Consider the following 23,671-nt stretch of genomic DNA (forward strand, 5'->3'; position numbering starts at 1 on the left):
CAATTTTCACACAACAGCAGGATACATATTTTATTCAAGTTCCCGTAGACTATTAACCAGGAGACACTGGAACATGATGTAAAACAAGGTGCAAAAGTTTCATGGTCTAAATAGAGTGTTGAAATCATACAGGGCCTGTTCTCTTATTACTGTGAAACTATGTGAGAAATCAATACCAAAAGGTATTTGAAAATAACTCACATATTTTCAAGTGCAATAAATAAATAAATAAATGTTTTTGTCAGCAGGTTCTTGCCTGTCCTGCTCCTGGCAATTCAGGGGTTGGGAACCTGGGTCTCCAGAGAATTCCTGTAGGGCGATAATTGGATGCAGAACATTTCCTGCCATTAGAATAATTGAACCATCTTAAGAAAACAAGAAATTTTTTCTGGATTTCTCTCTGTACTGCAAACTAAAATAAGAAATACAAAACTATCCCTGGGGAAAACATGCCATTTTACAGTGACATCCCGTATAACAACTTTTCCTCTTTGTTCTTCATTCAGCTGGAAGGCCAAACTCCACATGGCTCGGTTCCAGAGACACAAGGTCAAAACCTACAGTCTGAGACTGGAGGACTAAGGTATGTGATAGGAACTTCCGTTAGTACCTTTTTTTTCTTTTAATTTTGAAATTGACAAAGTTTACTAACCATTGCTTTAAAAAGAGCAATTTTCATTGATCAGTTGCTAAGTCGAATCTGACTCTTTGCAGCTCCATGAACTGCAGCACACCAGGCTTCCCTGTCCTTCACTATCTCCCAGGGTTTTCTCAAACTTGTGTTCATTGAGTGGGTAATGCCATCCAACCATCTCATCCTCTGTTGCCCTCTTCTCCTGCCCACAATCTTTCCCAGCATCAAAGTCTTTTCCATTGAGTCCGCTCTTTGAATCATGTGGCCAAAAAGAGCAATACATCTTTAAAAATTGATGAAAACCGCATTATTCCTTTAGTTCACATTCTAAGCTTCTACTGCTCTCCACACAACAGGCCAATAATTGAGAGACAAGTTGCTGGGGCAGGAATAACGACTTTATTCAGAAAGTCAGCAAACTGAAAATATGGTGGACTATACCCCCAAAACCATCTTATCCGAGTTAGAACTCAGTCCCCTTTTATACTAAAAGAGGAGGGAGTAAAGTCAAGTCGAATTCCTTTGAACCTAAGGAATCAAACAGTTAAGTAACAGAGCATAAAATCCATCAATAAGAGTTCCCTGAGAAACCTCAAATAACATCAAGGAATTTGAAGAGCAATGGAGGGCCATAAAAGGTCATTGTATAGGGTCACTCCTCAACCCCTCCCCCACACACAATATCAGTAATCTTATTACTACTTAAATCATTCCTGTGCTGGGGTAGAAAAAATTTAAGGCTACATAATGTATTTAAGATGTAATTTCAACTGTTAAAAAGTACAAAGCTTATTTATGAGATGATGTTTTGTAATAAAACCATGGAATTGCGTATCCATGCTCACATGCATGCACATGTAAATACACAATTGACTGAAATGAAGAGTTGCCTCTTGACAGATTTTTAAATCATTTTCTCATTATCACTTTTAGTCATATGTATTTCAGCATCTCTGGGGCCATGAAAATGAATCAACTGTACTTAAGTTTGTCAATATTGCATTTTTTTTAAAGCTTGTTTCTTTATTTAGGTTGTACTGGTCTTTGTTACTTTGTGTGGCTTTTTCTAGTTGCACTGAGCGGGAGATACTCTGTAGTTGTGGTGAGTGGGCTTCTCACTGCAATGGCATCTTTTGTTACAGAGAAGAGTTGTAGGTGAACTGCAGGCACAAGGCTTCTGTAGTTGCAACACATGGGCTCTGCAGTTTTGGCTCACAGGCTCTCGAGCATGGGCTCAGTAGCTGTGGTGGACGGGCTTAGTTACTCCCGGGCATGTGGAATCTTCTCAGACCAGGGAGATCAAACCCGTATCCCCTGCATTGGCAGGCACATTATTATCACTGTACCAACAGGGAAGTCTCAACTCTAATACTATATTAGTTTAAAAAAAAGAAAAAGTAGTATACGTATGGCACCCCACTCCAGTCCTCTTGCCTGGAAAATCCCATGGACGGAGGGGCCTGGTGGGCTGCAGTCCATGGGGTCACTAGGAGTCGGACACAACTGAGCAGCTTCACTTTCACTTTTCACTTTCATGCATTGGAGAAGGAAATGGCAACCCACTCCAGTGTTCTTGCCTGGAGAATCCCAGGTACGGGGGAGCCTGGTGGGCTGCCGTCTATGGGGTCGCACAGAGTCGGACACGACTGAAGCGACTTAGCAGCAGGCAGACAGTATACGCATAAAAAACATATATAGAATACTTTGATTGCAATCCCTATAAAATACCTATATTCAAAAATAATATGAAGGTATCTCTCCTGGCGCAATGGTAAAGAATCCATTTGCAAATGCAGAAGACATGGGTTCTGCTCCAGGATAACGCCACATGCCTCGGGGCAACTAAGACCAAGTGACACAACTACTGAGCCTGTGCTGTAACGCCCAAGAGCCCAAACTACTAGGCCCACGTGCTGAAACTACTGAAGCCCAAGCATCATACAGCCCATGCTCTGCAACAAGACACCACAAGAATCCCATGCACCACGACTAGAGAACAGCCCCCACTGCTGGCAACTAGAGAAAAGACCAAGCAGCAACAAAGACCCAGAACACCTAAATAAATAATTTTTCTAAAAAAAATAATGATTTTATCCTTAGTTAATTTTAGGTATGTAGTTACTAACAAAAACCAAAGTTTATTTGTTAATTCCACAATAAAACAATCAAACAAGGTTAGTAAAGTTGGGGACTTCCCTGGCAGTCCCATGATTAAGACCTCACGCTTCCATTTCAGGAGTTTCAGGTTCAATCCATACTCAGGGAACTAAGATTCTGCAAGCTGCACCATGTGACAAAAAAGACAAAAAAATTTCAGTGAACTTGGATTTCATAGTGAAAAATAGATGATGGAATGAAAAGCCCCCTAGCCCTGAGGTCTCTTTCTGAACTTTCCATTCCGTTCCCAAACACCAAGATTTTCAAGGAGGTCCTCATTTAGTTTTAAATGTACTATAAATAGTCAGGACTGATTTCCCCTTATTGGCCTCTTTTCCAGATTTTACCACGTATTCTGAGTGTTAATACTTGATGTCCATGTGCAGCTTCTTTACCCTGGTTGACACAGAGCAGACAGTGCATCCAGATGGGCCCTAAGCAAGCCCTGCTGCCCAACAGCACTGAGACCCCGTCTCAAACCCATGGGTGAGAAGCCCCGGTGCCCAGGGGAGCCTCCCCACAAGGGCCAGGTCACCGGGTCATGGGGAGACGGGATCTAAGTGGAGACGACAGGCCCTGAGGGAAGGCCCCGGCTGAGTGTGCACATACAGGAGTCAGACAGGATACTTCAGAGTCAGACACAATTAGCAAGTTCAGGTAAGGGCATTTCAGGAAGGACAGACTGAGAATCAACTGAGAATATGACCTTACCTGAGAAAGAGCCATTCCTGACTCTTTTTATACCCTCTTCCATGTTTCTTCTCAGGCATCCTGCAGAGGTTGATACTAAAAGTTGAAAACATGCTGTTTAATGCCTACAGTCAACATTCCCCCTTCCTGAGCTCCAACCACACATGCAGGGAAACCCTCACCATGGGGAACAGACAGTCCTCTGTGGCCAGTGTCTCAGGAGGGACTCAGGAAAGGCAACTCCCACACAGAGACCAACACGGGAGCTTTCCCACACTTTCCTTCAGATCACACTCCCCTCCTGGTGAGGCCTCATGCACACAGCAGTAGGGGGGACCTCAGCTGACCCAACAATTCCCTTCAGATCACAGAGCAGGCTCTGCTGCTGCTGCTGCTAAGTCACTTCAGTTGTGTCCGACTCTGTGCGACCCCATAGACAGCAGCCCACCAGGCTTCCCCATCCCTGGGATTCCCCAGGCAAGAACACTGGAGTGGGTTGCCATTTCCTTCTCCAATGCATGAAAAGTGAAAAATGAAAGTGAAGTCACTCAGTCGTGTCCGACCCTCAGCAACCCCATGGACTGCAGCCTTCCAGGCTCCTCCATCCATGGGATTTTCCAGGCAAGAGTACTGGAGTGGGTTGCCAAGAGCAGGCCCTGGTCCATCCCGACTCAGAACAGAGTGGCCTCTTCATCCCTGGGGCTGATCTCAGTCTCAGAAGTGGAGGCTAAGAGCCTTGGTGCTCAATGCAGGATCCCGATCAGATTTGCTGCACTGTGAATATACCGGGGACTAGGACCCACACAAGTATCTGAGGATGTCTGATATGGCAGGGGGTACCATACACGGTTTCGCAAAATGCTTCATGGATCTCATGGGAAACATGGGTTGAACACCATTAAAGGTGCCAAACCCAGCCCACCTCCTACTTTCTTCTTTTCCAGCCTTACTAAAAGAACTAATGAAATGGATATGTGTATACTTATCATGCATGATCTGACCATTTGACAGACATATACACTGTGAAATATTATCACATTCCAGTCATCAACACATCCATCTACTCCCAGTTTCCACTTTTTGTATGGTGACAACACTTAAGATTTACGCTACTGGCAAGTTTAAAGTATGTAGTAACACAGAAGAATTTACTACAGTTAGAATGCTGCACATAGTGCCCCAGAACTTACTCATTTTACAACTCAAAGTTCATACCTTAACATCTCCCCATCTTCCCCAACTCCCAGATCCAGAAAACCACCATCCTATTGGCTGTTACTGACTTTCACTCTAGTAGATTCTACATGTAAGTGAGATCATACAATAGCTGTCTTTCTCTGCCTTAGTTCACTTAGCATATCGTTCTCTACATTCATACAGGTTATTCTAAGTGGCAAAAGTCTTCATTTTTTTTATGGCTCAATAATATGTCATCTAGTACTCCTTCACTGACTATTCTAAAGCCTTTGACTGTGTGGATCTCAACATACTATGGGAATTTATTAGAGATGGGAGTACCAGACCACCTTACCCGTCTCCTGAGGAATTGTATGCAGATCAATAAGCAACAGAACTAGAAATGGAACAACTGGCTGATTTAAAATTAGGAAAGGAGTAGGTTGTCACTCAGCTTATTTAACTTATATGCAGAATGCATCGTGAGAAATGCTGGGCTGGATGAATCAAAAGCTAGAGTCAAGAGTTCTGAGAGAAATATCAACAACCTCAGATATGCAGATGATGCCATCCTAATGGCAGAAAGTGAAGAGGAACTAAAGAGCCCCATGATGAGGGTAAAAAGAGGAGAGTGAAAAAGCTGCCTTAAAACTCAACATTCAGAAAACTAAGATCATGGCATCTGATCCCATCAATTCACGGCAAATAGATGGGTAAAAAGTGGAAACAGTGGCAGATTTTATTTTCTTAGGCTCCCAAGTCACTGTAGATGGTGACTGCAGCCTATGACAAACCTAGACAGCAGATTTAAAAGCAGAGACATTACTTTGGTGACAAAGGTATGTGTAATCAGAGCTGTGGTTTTTCCAGTAGTCATGTACAGATGTGGGAATTGTACCATAAAGAAGGCTGAGCACCAAAGAATTGATGTTTTTGAATTGTGCTAGAGAAGACCCTTGAAGGCACTTGGACTGCAAGATCAAACCAGTCAATCCTAAAGGAAATCAACCTTGAGTATTCACTGTAAAGACTGATGCTGAAGCTGAAACTCCAATACGTTGGCCACCTGATGCAAAGAGCTACCTGACTGGAAAAGACCCTGACACTAGAAAAGATTGAAGGAAAAAGGAAAGGAGACAGAGAGGATGAGATGCTTAGCTAGCATCATTCACTCAATGGACATAAATCTGAGCAAACTCCAGGAGATAATGGAGGACAGAGGAGCCTAGCGTGCTGCAGTCCATGGGGTCACAAAGAGTTAGACACAACTTACCAACTGAACAACAAAAAGCAGCAGCTAGCAGAATTTTATGTCTCTAACCATAGTGAATTCCAACTAGTGAATTCCAGCCCCTGGGGAATAAAAGATCAGTCTAACCACTGGATTGCTAGAGCATTATCTAGGTGATTTATTTATAAGATATAAAGATTTAGTCATGGAGAGGAGTAATGCATTACTCACACCCTATTTGGCAAAAAAGTTCTTATGGCCTTGCCTAACTGCACGGTGGCTGTGAAATTAAGAATAACATTGCTATGTCTTAGGAATGAAGAAAGTCATTACACTGTAGTGATCTTCACTGTGAATTTATATGTGGATATAAAAATGAATGAAAGAGCTGAAAATAGCAAGAAAAAACTACTTCATGTCTTTCAGACAGACTTAAGTTCAAATATTGAAATAATAATTTAAAATAATTTCACAACTATAAACCTTTTGAATATCCCTCAGGTTCAGGTAAGATGGTATGAATGACAGCCTAAAATGGATTTTTTTCATTTACCTACTTTGCTGCTAGAATCAGAATATTTATATTAAAACTTAGAGACTCATTTTAGCTTATTAAGATTCAGAAAAAAATCTAAAGGGAAGCACATCTGTGAGTTAAAAAAAACACAAAGGCCTCATTTAATTTTAAACTCTCATTTAGGACAAAGAAGAGACTGGCCATGGGTCACATGGGGTATTTTACATTGAGTATAAAGACAGTGAGTTGGTATATCTCTTTCAACAATTTTTCTTGACTACCTTGTTATTTGGGGCTTCCAAGATGGCTCAGTGGAATCTGCCTGCCAATGCAGGAGACACAGGTTTGATTTGAATCGGTAAGACCTCCAAGAGAAGGAAATGGCAACTCACTGAAGTATTCTTGCCTGGGAGATCCCATACAGAAGAACCTGAGGCTACAGTGCATGGGGTCACTGTAGGACACTGCTTAATGACTGAACAAATTCTTCATGCTGGGTGGTGAAATTTCAAGTTATCTGTCAAATAAGAGAAAAACTCATGAACACTGATCTTTTCAAACAATTTTACTGAGTGCTCCAAGCACAAAAAAGGTGTTTTTGTCCTTACTTGTGACATTATTTTATTTCTTAAATATTTTATATGCCTACTATATTCTTATTTTCTCTTCTTGTAAATCAAGGAACACAAAAAGGACATGAAGAGATCTATTTATAAGGTATACATTCACTGATGCCTGGCAAGGTTCACTCAGTGTTCAAAAGACAAGACAGGCCCGAGATGGTGTCACTGCCTCCAGGACACCAAATCCACATTTCATTGTAGTGTCTCCCCTCTTAGAATCATGACCAGGAGGCACTGAGTCTGGAATTTACAGATGGACACTAGTGAAATAATCTGCAAGGTAAGACTCTGTCTGCATTCTCTCCCACCCTGAAATAGGAAATCAGACCTGAAGCGATGCCCTTTTTTTGTTTGTTTTGTTTGGTAATAACTTTCTTGTCCCATCCAGTTCTACCTGTGAAAGCTTTCCCTTTTGTATAGCTCCTTTGGCCACCTCTGTTAACTAGGTGGGATGTTTCCAGATGCATGAATCATTCAAGATACTCAATTATCTTTAAATTTACTAAGTTAAATTTTTGTACTGTTTTTTTCCCATTGGCCCTGCCTGGCATCTTGTGGAATCTTACTTCCCTGACCATGAATCAAATCCATGTCCTCTGTGGGGAAGCATGGAGTTCTAATCAGTGGGTCACTGGGGATTTCCCCAAGTTTTGCACAAAATACACTGATAATTCTTTGCTACGCTATTTTCATTAGAGCCATCTGAAGTGTGTGGAGAAGGAACTCAAGAAAGGGTGTGGAGAATAACTCAAGTGCAAATTATGAACATGTAATCCCCAACCTGCATGTTGTCTGGTTCCATTGTGGAAAGAAATCATCATAGATTCTTTCAACCCTAAGAGCCAAATGCTGCATTTTTAGCTTCTGTTACCAAGCACTGGCTTCCCTGGTGGCTCAAACAGTAAAGAATCCACCTGCAATGCAGGAGACCCAGGTTTAATCCCTGGGTTGGGAACATCCCCTCAAGAAATGGCAACCCACTCCAGTATTCTTCCCTGGATAATTCCATAGACAGAGGAGCTTGGTGGGTTACAGTTCATGGGGTCGCAAAGAGTTGGACACGACTAAGCTACTAACACTTTTCACTTTCACAAAGTACTGAGGTGGGATAAAACTGTGTAGTGGGAGGAACATAATTCATCCAGGGTTGTGACAAAAGTGACTACATTTTAGTAATCAAGACAGGAGACCCATGATACATTCTGAATAAAACAGTAACAAATGGTAATGGCAGAAGTTAAATGTGAACTACACACATATACATACTATTTGACTTTTTCTGATTAAAATCCACTCAGAAAACTGCTCTCTTGATGGTCAGATGGTATGGCACCCTGTCCAAAAACACACTGTGGTCTATGTATGGAAGGGTACCCTGAATATAGTGAGCATGATAAATCATGTCATAGTTTCACATTATTCTCTGCCCATTCCTGATGCTAATTCATACACCACTGAATTTGATAATTCTGTGTCCCTGTTATCCAAGGAAAGATGGATATGAATTAACTACACCTAATGAAGTCAACCCCTTCATCTCACTGATTGCTTTCCAGAGACCGTCATGAAATACCTGTACGAAAGCTATAAAATAAAACAAAACGCTTTTGAAACTTCTGCAGGAAAAGTCACAAATAGTAATGTCACCGTCTTAAGAAAACTCAAGTAATTAAATACTTTACACACTGAAGATAATGGACTATTACTACATATGTCTTAATTTTCACCATATTTAACATACATACGCTGTAACTTTCAATATATTTAATATATTTTTTCTACACTATGTAATATCACAGACTGAGGTCAGAGAACTAAAGCTTTACTTGTTCCTAATATGAATTGTCTTATGTGTAGTCTGCAGTAAGAACTAGTCCAAAAGTTTGACAAATTCATTACACTTGAAAGGATTCTCCAAAACACGAATTTCTTGGTGAATATTAAAAACATACAGTTTCTTAAAGTTGTTTTGACATTCAGTCAGTATACCTGTACAGTTTCTGACTTGTGTGAATTACTTCATTATGCACAAGGTCTGAATATTTGATGAAAAGCAATACAACATTTATTACCTGTGCAAGCCTGCTCTGCAATATAAATCCTCTCAGGTTCCAAAGTTTTGATCTTTGGCTAAAGCTTTAGCATACACAACTTTTTTTAAAAAATTATTTTAATTGGAGGCTAATTACTTTATAATATTGTGGTGGTTTTTGGCATACATCAACATGAATCAGCCACAGGTATACATGTGTCCTGCCCATCCTGAACTCCTCTCCCACATCCTGCCTCACCCCATCCCTCTGGATTGTCCCAGAGCACCGGCTTTGAGTGTCCTGCTTCATGCATCAAACTTGCACTGGTCATCTATTTTAAATATGGTAATATACATATTTCAATGCTATTCTTTCATCCCACCCTCGCCTTCTCCCACATAGTCCAAAAGTCTGTTCTTTACATCTCTGTCTCCTTTGCTGTCTTGAGTATAGGGGCATTGTTATTGTCTTTCTAAATTCCATATACATGTGTTAATATACTGTATTGGTGTTTCTCTTTCTGACTTACTTCACTTTCTATAATAGGCTCCAGTTTCGTCCACCTCATTAGAACAGACTCAAATGCATTCCTTTTTATAGCTGAATAATATTCCATGGTGTATATGTACTACAACTTCCTTATCCATACGTCTGCCAATGGATATCTAGGTTGCTTCCATGTCCTAGCTATTGTAAACAGTGCTGCAATGAACACTGGGGTACATGTGTCTATTTCAATTCTGGTTTCCTTGGTATGTATCCCCAGCAGTGGGATTGCTGGGTCATATGGCAGTTCTATCTCTAGTACAGCCACTATGTTCTCCATAGTAGTTTGCATTCCCACCAACAGTGTAAGAGGGTTCCCTTTTCTCTACACCCTCTCCAGCATTTATTGTTTGTAGGCTTTTAAAAAATTAATTAATTTTAATTGGGGGCTAATTACTTTACAATATTGTGGTGGTTTTTGCCATACATTGACATGAATCAGACATGGGTGTATCTGTGTCCCCCATCCCGAGCCACCCTCCCAACTGTTTCTAGACTTTTTGATGGCAGCCATTCTGACCGGCGTGAGATAGTACTTCATTGTGGTTTTGATTTGCATTTCTGTGATAATGAGTGATGTTGAGCATCTTTTCATGTGAGCACCTTTTCATCTTATATGTGTTTGTTAGCAATCTGTATGTCTTCCTTGGAGAAATGTCTGTTTAGCTCTTTGGCCCACTTTTTAATTGGGTTGTTTATTTTTCTGGAATTGAGCTGCATGAACTGCTTGTATATTTTGGAGATTAACTGTCAGTTGTTTTGTTTGCTATTATTTTCTCCCATTCTGAAGGCTGCCTTTTCACCTTACTTATAGTTTCCTTTGTTATGCAAAAGCTTTTAAGTTTAATTCGGTCCCATCTGTTTCTGTTTTCATTTCCATTACTCTGCGAGGTGAGTCATAGTGGATCTTGCTGTGATTTAGGTCAAAGAATGTTCTGCCTATGTTTTCCTCTAAGAGTTTTATAGTTTCTGGTCTTACACGTAGCTCTTTAATCCATTTTGAGTTTATTTTTGTCTATGGTTTTAGAAAGTGTTTCATTCTTTTACAGGTGGTTGACCAGTTTTCCCAGCAACACTTGTAAAAGAGATTGTCTTTTTTCCATTGTATATTTTTGCCTCTTTTGTCAAAGATAAGGTGTTCATAGGTGCATGAGTTTATCTCTGGGCTTTCTATATTGTTCCAATGATCTATATTTCTGTCTTTGTGCCAGTACCATGATATCTTGATGACTGTAGCTTTGCAGTACAGTCTGAAATCAGGAAGGTTGATCCCTCCAGTTCCATTCTTCTTTCTCAAGATTGCTTTGTCTATTCGAGGTTTTTTGTGTTTCCACACAAATTGTGAAATTATTTGTTCTAGTTCTGTGAAATATACTGTTGGTAGCTTGATCAGGATTGCATTGAATCTATAGATTGCTTTGGGTAGAATACTCATTTTCACTATATTGATTCTTCCAATCCATGAACATTGTATATTGCTCCATCTATTTGTGTCATCTTTCTTTCACTAGTGTTTTATAGTTTTGTATACATAAGTCTTTTTGATTCTTTAGGTGAATTTATTCATAAGTACTTTATTCTTTGCATTGCAGTGGTGAATGGGACTGTTTCCTTAGTTTCTATTTTTTCATTGTTAGTATATAGGAATGCAAGGGATTTCTGAGTATTACTTTTATATCCTGCAACTTTAGTATATTCATTGATTAGCTCTAGTAATTTTCTGGTGGTATCTTTAGGGTTTTCTGTGTAGAGGATCGTGTCATCTGCAAACAGTAAGAATTTTACTTCATTTCCAATAAGGATTCCTTTTATTTCTTTTACTTCTCTGACTGCTGTGGCTAGGACTTCCAAAACTATGTTGAATAGTAGTCGTGAGAGTGGGCAACCTTGTCTTGTTCCTGATTTTAGAGGAAATAGCATGCACAACTTTTGTGTGGTTTCTTTGGAAGACATATATTTTTAAGGCTAATATACACTGAAGTCTTGAGAAAGCCCTTGCCAACACAGTTCCATGACTTCTCTTCAATATGGACTCTTATAGCATAATATTTCAACTCAAGGTGAAATTTTTTCCACTCCAATTGCATCTGTAAAGCATTGCTCTAGTATCGTCCCCAAACTTTGCTGTTTCAGAAAATTCCTTCCTACAAACATATTTGTGCGGCTTGTCTCCAGGATATATATTCCTACATACCAAGAGAGTGACTAGTAATTGTAAAAACTGCCAGACTCATTGCATTTCTAAGTATAAAGTATTTGATGAATCCTGTATTCCAATCCCAAAGAAAAGAAATGCCAAAGAATGCTCAAACTACCGCACAATTGCACTCATCTCACACACTAGCAAAGTAATGCTCAAAATTCTCCAAGCCAGGCTTCAGCAATACGTGAACCGTGAACTCCCGGATGTACAAGCTGGTTTTAGAAAAGGTAGAGGAACTAGAGATCAAATTGCCAACACCTGCTGGATCATGGAAAAAGCAAGAGAGTTCCATAAAAACATCTATTTCTGCTTTATTGACTATGCCAAAGCCTTTGACTGTGAGGATCACAATAAACTGGAAAATTCTGAAAGAGATCGGAATACCAGACCACCTGACCTGCCTCTTGAGAAACCTATATGCAGGACAGGAAGCCACAGTTAGAACTGGACATGGAACAACAGACTGGTTCCAAATAGGAAAAGGAGTACGTCAAGGCTGTATATTGTCACCCTGCTTATTTAACTTATATTCAGAGTACATCATGAGAAACGCTGGGCTGGAAGAAGCACAAACTGAAATCAAGATTGCCAGGAGAAATATTAATAACCTCAGATATGCAGGTGATACCACCATTATGGCAGAAGGTGAAGAGGAACTAAAAAGCCTCTTGATGAAAGTGAAAGTGGAGAGTGAAAAAGTTGGCTTAAAGCTCAACATTCAGAAAACGAAGATCATGGCATCTTGTCCCATCACTTCATGGGAAATAGATGGGGGAACAGTGAAAACAGTGTCAGACTTTATTTTGGGGGGCTCCAAAATCACAGCAGATGGTGATTGCAGCCATGAAATTAAAAGACGCTTACTCCTTGGAAGGAAAGTTCAGACCAACCTAGATAGCATATTCAAAGGCAGAGACATTACTTTACCAACAAAGTTCCATCTAGTCAAGGCTATGGTTTTTCCAGTGGTCATGTATGGATGTGAAAGTTGGACTGTGAAGAAAGCTGAGCGCCAGAGAATTGATGCTTTTGAACTGTGGTGTTGGAGAAGACTCTTGAGAGTCCCTTGGACTGCAAGGAGATCCAACCATTCCATCCTAAAGGAGATAAGTCCTGGGTGTTCTTTGGAAGGACTGATGCTAAAGCTGAAACTCCAGTATTTTGGCCACCTCATGCAAAGAGTTGACTAATTGGAAAAGACTTTGATGCTCGGAGGGATTGGGGGCAGGAGGAGAAGGGGGCGACAGAGGATGAGATGGCTGGATGGCATCAACGACTCGATGGACATGAGTTTGGCTGAACTCCAGGAGTTGGTGATGGACAGGGAGTCCTGGCATAGTGCAATTCATGGGGTCGCAAAGAGTCAGACACAACTGAGCAATTGAACTGAACTGAACTGAACTGAACTGAGTTTAAGGCAGCACCTAAAAGCCTTGCCACATTACATACATTTGTAAGGATCTCCCTAGTATGGGTCATCTGATGATAGGTGAGATATGAGCCCCGAGTAAAGGTTTTACACACTCATTATCACTTGTATGCTTTTCCTTCAGAATGACTTCCTTCAGTTCAGTCGCTCAGTCGTGTCTGACTCTTTGAGACCCCATGAATTGCAGTACTCCAGGCCTCCCTATCCATCACCATCTCCCGGAGTTCACTCAAATTCACATCCATCGAGTCGGTAGTGCCATCCAGCCATCTCATCCTCTGTCGTCCCCTTTTTCTCCTGCCCCCAATCCCTCCCAGCATCATAGTCTTTTCCAGTGAGTCAACTCTTCGTATGAGATGCCCAAAGTACTGGAGTTTCAGCTTTAGCATCATTCCTACCAAAGAACACCCAGGACAGATCTCCTTTAGAATGGGGTGGTTGGATCTCCTTGCAGTCCAAGGGACTCTCAAGAGTCTTCTCCAACACCACAGTTCAAAAGCATCAATTCTTCAGTGCTCAGCCCTCTTCACAGTCCAACTCTTGCATCCATACATGACCACTGGAAAAACTATAGCCTTGACTAGATGGAACTTTGTTGGCAAAGTAATGTCTCGCTTTTCAATATGCTATCTAGGTTGGTCATAACTTTCCTTCCAAGGAGTAAGCGTCTTTTAATTTCTTGGCTGCAATCACCATCTGCAGTGATTCTGGAGCCCCCAAAATAAAGTCTGACACTGTTTCCACTGTTTCCCCATCTATTTCCCATGAAGTGATGGGACAAGATGCCATGATTTTCGTTTTCTGAATGTTGAGCTTTAAGCCAACTTTTTCACTCTCCACTTTCACTTTCATCAAGAGGCTTTTTAGTTCCTCTTCACTTTCTGCCATAAGGGTGGTATCATCTGCATATGTGGGAGAAACATTATTGATATTTCTCCCAGCAATCTTGATTCCAGCTTGTGTTTCTTCCAGCCCAGAGTTTCTCATGATGTACTCTGCATATAAGTTAAATAAGCAGGGTGACAATATACAGCCTTGACGTACTCCTTTTCCTATTTGGAAGCAGTCTGTTGTTCCATGTCCAGTTCTAACTGTGGCTTCCTGACCTGCATATAGGTTTCCCAAGAGGCAGGTCAGGTGGTGTGGTATTTTCATCCCTTTGAGAATTTTCCACAGTTTATTGTGATCCTCACAGTCAAAGGCTTTGGCATAGTCATTAAAGCAGAAATAGATGTTTTTCTGGAACTCTCTTGCTTTTTCGATGATCCAGTGGATGTTGGCAATTTGATCTCTGGTTCCTCTGCCTTTTCTAAAACAAGCTTGAACATCTGAAAGTTCATGTATTGCTGAAGCCTGGCTTGGAGAATTTTGAGCATTACTTTACTAGTGTGTGAGATGAGTGCAATTTTGTGGTAGTTTGAGCATTCTTTGGCATTGCCTTTCTTTGGGATTGGAATGAAAACTGAACTTTTCCAGTCCTGTGGCCATTGCTGAGTTTTCCATATTTGCTCGCATATTGAGTGCAGCACTTTCACAGCATTATCTTCCGGGATTTGAAATAGCTCAACTGGAATTCCATCACCTCCACTAGCTTTGTCCATAGTGATGCTTTCTAAGGCCCACTTGACTTCACATTCCAGGATGTCTGGCTCTAGGTGAGTGATCATACCATCGTGATTATCTTGGTCATGAAGATCCTTTTTGTACAGTTCTTCTGTGTATTCTTGCCAACTCTTCTTAATATCTTCTGCTTCTATTAGGTCCATACCATTTCTGTCCTTTATGGAGCCCATCTTTGCATGAAATATTGCCTTGGTATCTCTAATTTTCTTGAAGAGATCTCTAGTCTTTCCCATTCTGTTGTTTCCCTCTATTTCTTTGCATTGGTCGCTAAAGGAGGGTTTCTTATCTCTCCTTGTTATTCTTTGGAACTCTTCATTCAGATGCTTATATCTTTTGTTTTCTCCTTTGCTTTTTGCTTCTCTTCTTTTCACAGCTATTTGTAAGGCCTCCTCAGACAGCCATTTTGCTTTTTTGCATTTCTTTTCTATGGGGATGGTCTTGATCCCTGTCTCCTGTACAATGTCGCGAACCTCCATCCATAGTTCATCAGGCACTCTATCAGATCTAGTCCCTTAAATCTATTTCTCACTTCCACTGTATAATCATAAGGGATTTGATTTAGGTCATACCTGAATGGTCTAGTGGTTTTCCCTACTTTCTTCAATTTGTCTGAATTTGGCAATAAGGAACTCGTGATCTGAGCCACAGTCAGCTCCCAGTCTTGTTTTTGTGGACTGTATAGAGCTTCTGCATCTTTGGATGCAAAGAATATAATCAATCTGATTTCAGTGTTGACCATCTGGTGATGTCCATGTGTAGAGTCTTCTCTTGTGTTGTTGGAAGAGGGTGTTTGTTATGACGAGTGCGTTCTCTTGGCAAAACTCTATTAGCCTGTGTCCTGCTTCATTCCGTATTCCAAGGCCAAATTTGCCTGTTACTCCAGGTGTTTCTTGACTTCCTACGTTTGCATTCCAGTCCCCTATAATGAAAAGGACATCTTTTTTGGGGTGTTAGTTCTAAAAGGTCTTGTAGGTCTTCATAGAACTGTTCAACTTCAGCTTCTTCAGCATTACTGGTTGGGGCATAGACTTGGATTACTGTGATATTGAATGGTTTGCCTTGGAAACGAACAGAGATCATTCTGTCATTTTTGAGATTGCATCCAAGTACTGCATTTTGGACTCTTTTGTTGACCATGATAGCTACTCCATTACTGAATCTTAAATTCAGACTGTTGTCTAAAAGCCTTGACACACTCATTACATCAACATAGCTTCTATGTATTATACTATCAATTTTCTCATGAAGCCTAAATGGAAACACCTGACAAAAACCTCACAGCAATGATTACATTTGTAAGGTCTCTTGCCTATGGATCACCTGATGTCTTTTTACGCCTGAATGCTGCTGCTACTGCTGCGTCGCTTCAGTCGTGTCCGACTCTGTGCGACCCCATAGACGGCAGCCCACCAGGCACCCCCGTCCCTGGGATTCTCCAGGCAAGAACACTGGAGTGGGCTGCCATTTCCTTCTCCAATGCATGAAAGTGAAAAGTGAAAGTGAAGTCGCTCAGTCGTATCCGACTCTTAGCGACCCCATGGACTTCAGCCTACCAGGCTCCTCCATCCATGGGATTTTCCAGGCAAGAGTACTGGAGTGGGGTGCCATTGCCTTCTCTGAGGCCTGAATGCTACCTGATGCATTTGCCCCACTCATTACATTTGATTTCTCTGCATTATGAATTCCCTGATGATGTGACTAATGAGACTTGTATTGAAGCACTGGTCACATATATTACATTTACATTCTTTCTGTCATGTACAGGTTACCTTATGGTCCCCTTTAGATCTACTGCACTCTAAATGTATGGCTTCTTTTCAGTATGATTTGTTTTCACGATTTGTAAGGTTTGAATGTCTTCTAAAACACTTGCCACAATCACTACATGGGTAAGATCTCAGAATTCATTACATGATGGTTAGTTAGTTCTGAACTCAGAATCCAAAGCTTTGCCATACCCACCGTTATTTGTGCAGTTTTCTTTCACTGATTATCTGCAAAATGATTCCTGTGACTGAAGGCTTTGACATATAAATTACATTTATGTGGTTTTGCCTAATGTGCAATGAAAGCTTTGCCACACTAATTATATTTGTATGATTTCTCTCTAGTATAAGTTCTCTGATGAATTAGAAGGCCAGAAATCTGACTAAAGTCTTTGTCACACATGTTACATTTGTAAGGTTTCTCTCCAGTATTAATTCTCTGATGACTTCCAAGGTTTGCATTTTGAGTAAAGCACCAGCCACAAATATCACATTTATATGGTTTCTCTCCAGTATGAACTCTCTGATGAACTGTGAGGTGTGCATTTTGACTAAAGGCTTTGCCACATACCTCACATTTATATGGTTTCTCTCCAGCATGAATTCCCAGATGAATTCCAAGATGTGCATTTTGAATAAAGCACCAGATACACACATCACATTTATATGGTTTCTCTCCAGTATGAATTCTCCAATGAACCATAAGATAAACCTGTAACAGAAGTCTTTGCCACATAAATTACATTTATATGATTTCTTTTCTGTATGAACTGCTTGATGCTTGGTTAGAGCTGAATGTGCATTGAAATCTTGGTCACACTCATTACACTTGTAAGTTTTCTCTTTAGTATGAATTCTCTGAAGAATTCCAAGGCTCGCGTTTTGAGTAAAGCACTGGCCACAAACATCACGTTTATACGGTTTCACTACAGTATGAATTCTCCGATGAACTAGAAGGCTTGCAGTCTGACTACAGGCCTTGCCACATATATCACATTTATATAGTTTCTCTCCAGTATGAATTCTCTGATGAACTTAAGCTTGGCATTTGGACTAAAGGCCTTGCAACATACATCACATTTATAGGGTTTCTTTCCAGCATGAACTCTCTGATGAATTCCAAGGTGTGAATATTGATTAAAGCATTAAAGATGGAAAGAAAAATACTTCACAAATTCATTTCGCCTCTGCCTCCTTCTGAATACGTAAGGAATAGTACAATATGAAAATATCTATTACTTTTAAAGAGCTACTAAACCAAGACCATAGGGGTAGAAAATAGGAAATTGGATATTGCAAAAGGTTGAAATCAGCTTTATAAATACTTAAGCTCTGGAAAAACTCCTTGTGTATCATGTAGTGGGCAGATCACCTGAAGAAAGGACAAGTTTAAATTCATAATGCCAATCATGAAGCTTTTCATGTCTGAGTCAACAGGGCTTTGACGTCAGTCACGAAAAACGGGCTACCAAGAGGCATAGAGAGAAAATGCAGAGACACACCCCCAGGGCAGATCCCAAACTTCAGAGGCAAGTTATCCTTACCCACAGAGAGCACATTTCTGAGGGTCTCCAACATCACATCCCTGTACAAGGCCCTCTGAACAGGGTTCAGTCATTCCCATTCCTCAGGAGTTAATTTGATGGCCACATCCTTGAAGGTCAACTGTCCCTGAAATGAAAATACATTTCACCAATAGGCCCTGAGCAGAGTTTTTATTTTCACACAAAAGGAGAAGAGGAAAAAGAGGTAAGGATCATTTCAGTAGAAATAATATTCTGATAAATCCATGGAAAGCTATTTGGAGCAAATTCTTGGTCTCTAATTTCCTACATTAAATATGGTTTCCAAAATAAATAATGAATCAAAATTAGTAAAGTTGGGACTTCCCTGGTGGTCCAGTGGTTAAGACCTTGCATTTCCACTATAGGGGTTTTAGGTTCAATTCCTCCTCAGGAACCAATATCCTGCTGCAAGATGCAACTTGCAACCAAGAAGAAAAGGCAAAAAGTATTAGTAAACTTGGTTTCATGGTTTAAATAGACAATGGAAAGAACTTTTTAAAATGGAAATAATTTAAAAAAAGAAAGAAAGAAAGAAACTGAAAATGAAGAAAAAAGATGCAACAGACAATGATATGAAACACCATCTAGTCCTGAGATCTCTTTCTGAACTTTCCATTCCATTCCCAAACACTAGGAAATTGAAGGAGGTCCTCATATAGTTTTAAAGATACTATAAAAAGTCAGAACTGATTTCCCGTTTGGTTGCTTTTCCAGATTTTTCAGGTACTGGGCATGTTAATAACTGAGTTCCAGATACAGTTTCTTTACCCTGGTTGACAGAGTGCAGACAGTGCATCCAGATGGGCCCTCAGCAATCCCTGCTGCCCAACAGCACTGAGACCACAGCTCCAAACCATGCGTGTGAAGTCATGCCTAGGACAGTGCCCAGGGGAGCCTCCTCACAAGGTGCAGGTCACTGGTTCATGGGGAGACGGGATCTAAGAGGAGATGACAAGCGCTAAGAGAAGGTCCCAGGTGAATGTGAATAGAAAGGTGTCAGGTAGGATACTTCAGCGTCAGAATGATTAGTTAGCACAGAGAAGGGCATTTCAATAAGAACAGACTGAGAATAAATTCATAATATGACTTTACCTGAGAAAAACCCATCCCTGACTTTTCTTTCTTCTTCCTCATCTTTTGAGCTTTTCCCTCCGGTATCATGAGTCTTTAGAGATCTGTCATGCTAGTTGAAAAGATGTTGTTTAATGCTTACAACTAACACATTACCTTCCTGTGCCCCAACCACACACTCAGGGAAGACCTCACCATGTGGAACAGACAGTCCTCTACTGCCCACTGTCATAGGAGGGACTCAGGACAGTAAACACCCACACTGATAAAAACGAGTTTTCACATACTTTCTTCAACCATACTTCCCTCCAGATGAGGTCACACACACACAACAGCACTGAGGACCTCAGCTGACCCAGTAGTTCCCTTGAGGTCATAGACCAGGCCGTAGTCCATCCTCATGCAGAGTCGAGCACCTCAGCCTTCAGGAGTGAAGGACTCAAAAGTCCTGATGCTCAAGGCTAGATGCACTGGGGCCCCTTTAAAAAAAATCCCTGGTAATCAGCCCCACCCAGACTTTCTGAAGGGAAATCTCTAATCAGGGTACAAAGGTATTTGCAAAATGCCTCACTGCCGTAATTTATAGCCTGGATGAGCACCACTCAAGAAATCAAGCCCTGCATACTCCCCACTTTTCCAGTTTTATTGAGATTGAATTGACTAATGAAAAGGGTATATGTACATATAATATGCACAATGTGATGATATGACATATGCACACTGTGAAATATTTATCACAATCCAGTCATCAAAATGGGCTTCTGTGGTGGCTAAGTAGCAAACAATTTGCCTGCCAGTGTACCGGGGTCCAGCCCCGGTGGAGTTAGAGGTTTCAAAGGGGAGACAGCTTCAGCGATCAGGATACGATAGAATTAAAGATATAGAGTGGTTAAATAAGGATAGTTCAGTGAGGAAATTCAGTGGAGAAAAGAAGCTGAATAACTTGGTTTATGTGAAAAGCTAATAAAATTCCAAAGCAAGGAATTTACTTCACCTACGTAGGCTGCAGGCATCCTCCCATTCTCCCGAAGGAGAGGAGACACTAAGTCCTCCCCGGTCAGATCTTAGAAGCCCAGGCATAGTGAGTAGGCTTGATGAGCCTCCACGCCCCAGATGAAAATTCAGCCAGAAGGTGAGAGAAAGAACGACATGGGGAGACCAAGTTTCGGTGAACAAGGCCTGCACATTATTTTCCAAAGTAGTTTTTATACCTTAAGTTATGCATAGAGGATAATAGGGGAAGGGGTAGAGTCAGCAGTAAGCCAGGCTTTCTTCCTGCAAGCTTATCATATACAAAAGTTTAGGTGATTTACATCATCTTCTGGCCCAGAGGCCTGTTAACATTTTAAGACCCTTTCTGCAGAAGACTTATTTTTCTCTAAAGGTGATTAGTCAGGCGCCACCCTCCAAAAGCATTAGATAAAGTTGCATTCCTATAGGGCAAAGGTGTGGTGGGCTATGACAAGAAAAAGAATTAACTCAAGGGTCCAAGGTTACAAATATTAAAGCTACTACTTACATTCCTATACACCAATTATATTAATCAATATACTGCCAGGGACACAGTAGGTAAGGGATATGGAAACTTAGCAGCAAACATTGGCCCAACAAGTGAAAAACCTTCACCAATACAATTTCTAATCAATCTTTTAACTGCTCAAAGGAATCTGTATTTAGACAGTTTAGAACATCTCATGCCTCTTACGGTTGTGAACAAAAACACTCTTGTCACGCCCAGGAACTTTATTAACTGGAGCTATAATTTAACTCTTTTCCAGAGAGAGGTGGTGGGGGACAGCCCCCTGTAAAGTCAGAGGTGTAGGTGAGAGCACAAAGCAGTATAGTAGGCAGACTCTAGTTTTGGGGCTGGATGCTCGAAAATTTCCAGGGGGACACCTGAGGCTCAATTCCGCCTTTGTGTATGCAGAGCCTCCTTCCTCATGACCTTTGCCACAGGCAGAGTTCCTCGCACTGGCTCCCGGCACCAGTGCAGGAGTTTTGGTTCAATCCTCGCCTCAAAAATCTCCTAGAGAAGGAAATGGCAACCATACTAGTATACTTACCTGGGAAAACCCATGGACAGAGGAGCCTGGCAGGCCACAGTCCACTGGGTTGCCAAAGAGTTGCACACGACTTAGCAACTGAAAACACACATCAACTCCCAATTCCCATGTTTGTGTGTGTGTGTGTGTGTGGTGAGAACGCAAGATTTCCTCTCTTGGCAAATTTCAAGCTGTAGTAACAAAGTAGGATTGCCTATAGTCAGCAAGCTGCACAGAGCTCCCTAGAACATACTCATTTTACATCTGAAAGTCTCTACCTTTGGACCAATATCTCCCATATATCTTCACCACGTCCCAGTTCCAGATAACCACCATCCTACTGTCTGGTACGACTGTCACTTCCTCTTATTCCACATGTAAGCTAGCACATGTTTTTCTCTGTCTTAATTCACTTAGAATAGTGTTCACTACATTCATCAAAGTTGTCTTAAGTGACAAAAATCTACATTTTTATGGCTGAATTATATGTCTATATATATATATATATATATATATGCGTGTGTGTACATAACTTACCTGGAACCTTGGGGTCTTTAATTAATAGAAATAATTAACAGACCAGAGGACAAATTCAGGCAGAGCTTTATTGGGGTTCCTGCCGCAGTAAGAGCAAGAAAAAGTAGGTTTCCCTTGCTGTTTTCCAACAGGTGGGAGTGGGAGGTAGGCCGGTCCCCTAAATGGGGTGGGGTGGTCACATCCCTGCTTTTGCTTCTGGAACCTCAGAAATAGCAGCTGGTCTGTGGCCTTTTAATTTCTTATTGTTCAGAATTGCTCCAACTGCACATGTGGGTGACTACATTTTCTTTGGTCCCTTACAGTGTCTTTGTGTTCTGATGCCCAAGGAGACATTTGTCCAGGAGCAAGCCCTGCAGTAAAGGGCCTCAGGTCCCAGTCTGTCTCATGTGCTGTGTGCTCAGACACTTCAGTCGTGTCCTACTTTTTGTGACACTATGGACCTTAGCCCACCAGGGTCCTCTGTCCATGGGATTCTCCAAGCAAGAATACTGGAATGGATTGGCATGCCCTCCTTCAGGGCATCGTCCCAACCCAGGGATCAAACCTTCATCTCTTATGTCTCCTGTAGGGGCAGGTGGTTCTTTATCAATAGTACTACCTGGGAAGCCTGTCACACACACGTTTTTATAATTGACTTATCTGTCAACAAACATTTAGGTTATTTCTACAAATGATTGTTGTGGATAAAGAAATATTGGTTATACAAATGCAGGTAACTCGTTCAAATCACTGATTTTTCACAGGACATTCTGGTGGTCACAGGAATTCCAGGTTAAGAATCTGCCTTGCAACAAAGAGAATTTGTGTTCAATCCTTCGTAAAAGCAGGGCACACCCCTGCTTTTGCTTCTGGAGCCTCAGAAATAGTATGGGGACTTAAGATCCCCCAGGAGGCGGAGCAACTAAGCCCAGGCACTGCAAAGACAAAGGCTGCATACTCCAGAGCCCCCATGCCATGATTAAACGTCCTGTGTGATGCAATGAAGATCCCATGATCCACAACTAAGACCCACTGCAGTCAAATAAATAAACATTCTTTAAAATATACTGATTCTGCTTCCTTTGGATATATAATCAGAAGTGAGACTGTGAGGTCCTATGCATGTTTTATTTGTAATATTTGAGGAACCTCCATACTGCTTCCCATGTACTATTTACATTCCCACCATCCATTCACAAGAGTTCCTGTTTATTTGTATTGTTCAGGTATGTGGCACATGCACGTGATTTGGAAAGACATGGAGAGAACCCCACTGCACTGGCAGCAAGAAATAGCAGCTGTATCATCTCCAGAATAAGTCTTTGCACTACAGATTACTATGGAGCTGATGGTCCTCAGAGTCTATGAATAATCCTTCCCTGTGCCTGTGAAGTAAGTCTCTTCAGTCATGTCTGACTGTTTGGGACCCTATGGACTGTAGTCCACCAGACTCCTCTGCCATGGATAGGTTGCCACGCCCTCCTCCCAACTCAGGGATCAAACCCGCGTCTCTTACTCCTGCACCACCAGGAGTAGAAATTCCCTGGTGGTGGTGTGGTAAATAATCTAACTGCCAATGCATAGGACCCGGGTTTGATCCCTGGTCTGAGAGGATACCATGTGCGTTGGAGCAACTAAGTCCATGCAACACAAGTACTGAGCCTGTACTCTAAAGCCTGTGCTCTGCAACAAGAGTAGCTACAGCAGTGAGAAGCCTGAACGCAAGTAACTAGAAAGTCACTTCTGCTTGCTGCAACTAGAGAAAGCCCACGTACAGCAAAAAATAGGCTCAGCACAGCCCCCAAAACAAAAAGGCATTGAGTCCTCTGGACTGACCAAAAGAAGAATC

At 41.3% G+C, this 23,671-nt stretch overlaps 1 protein-coding gene across 1 annotated transcript in view; it reads right to left on the reverse strand.

Moving 5' to 3' along the window:
* The window catches only part of LOC133229655 (zinc finger protein 665-like), a 74,255-nt gene that overhangs the window by 41,359 nt on the left and 9,225 nt on the right, over positions 1-23,671 (reverse strand). The window lies entirely within an intron of this gene.

The sequence above is a fragment of the Bos javanicus genome, chromosome 18 (assembly GCF_032452875.1).
Source record: "Bos javanicus breed banteng chromosome 18, ARS-OSU_banteng_1.0, whole genome shotgun sequence".
Lineage (NCBI taxonomy): Eukaryota > Metazoa > Chordata > Mammalia > Artiodactyla > Bovidae > Bos > Bos javanicus.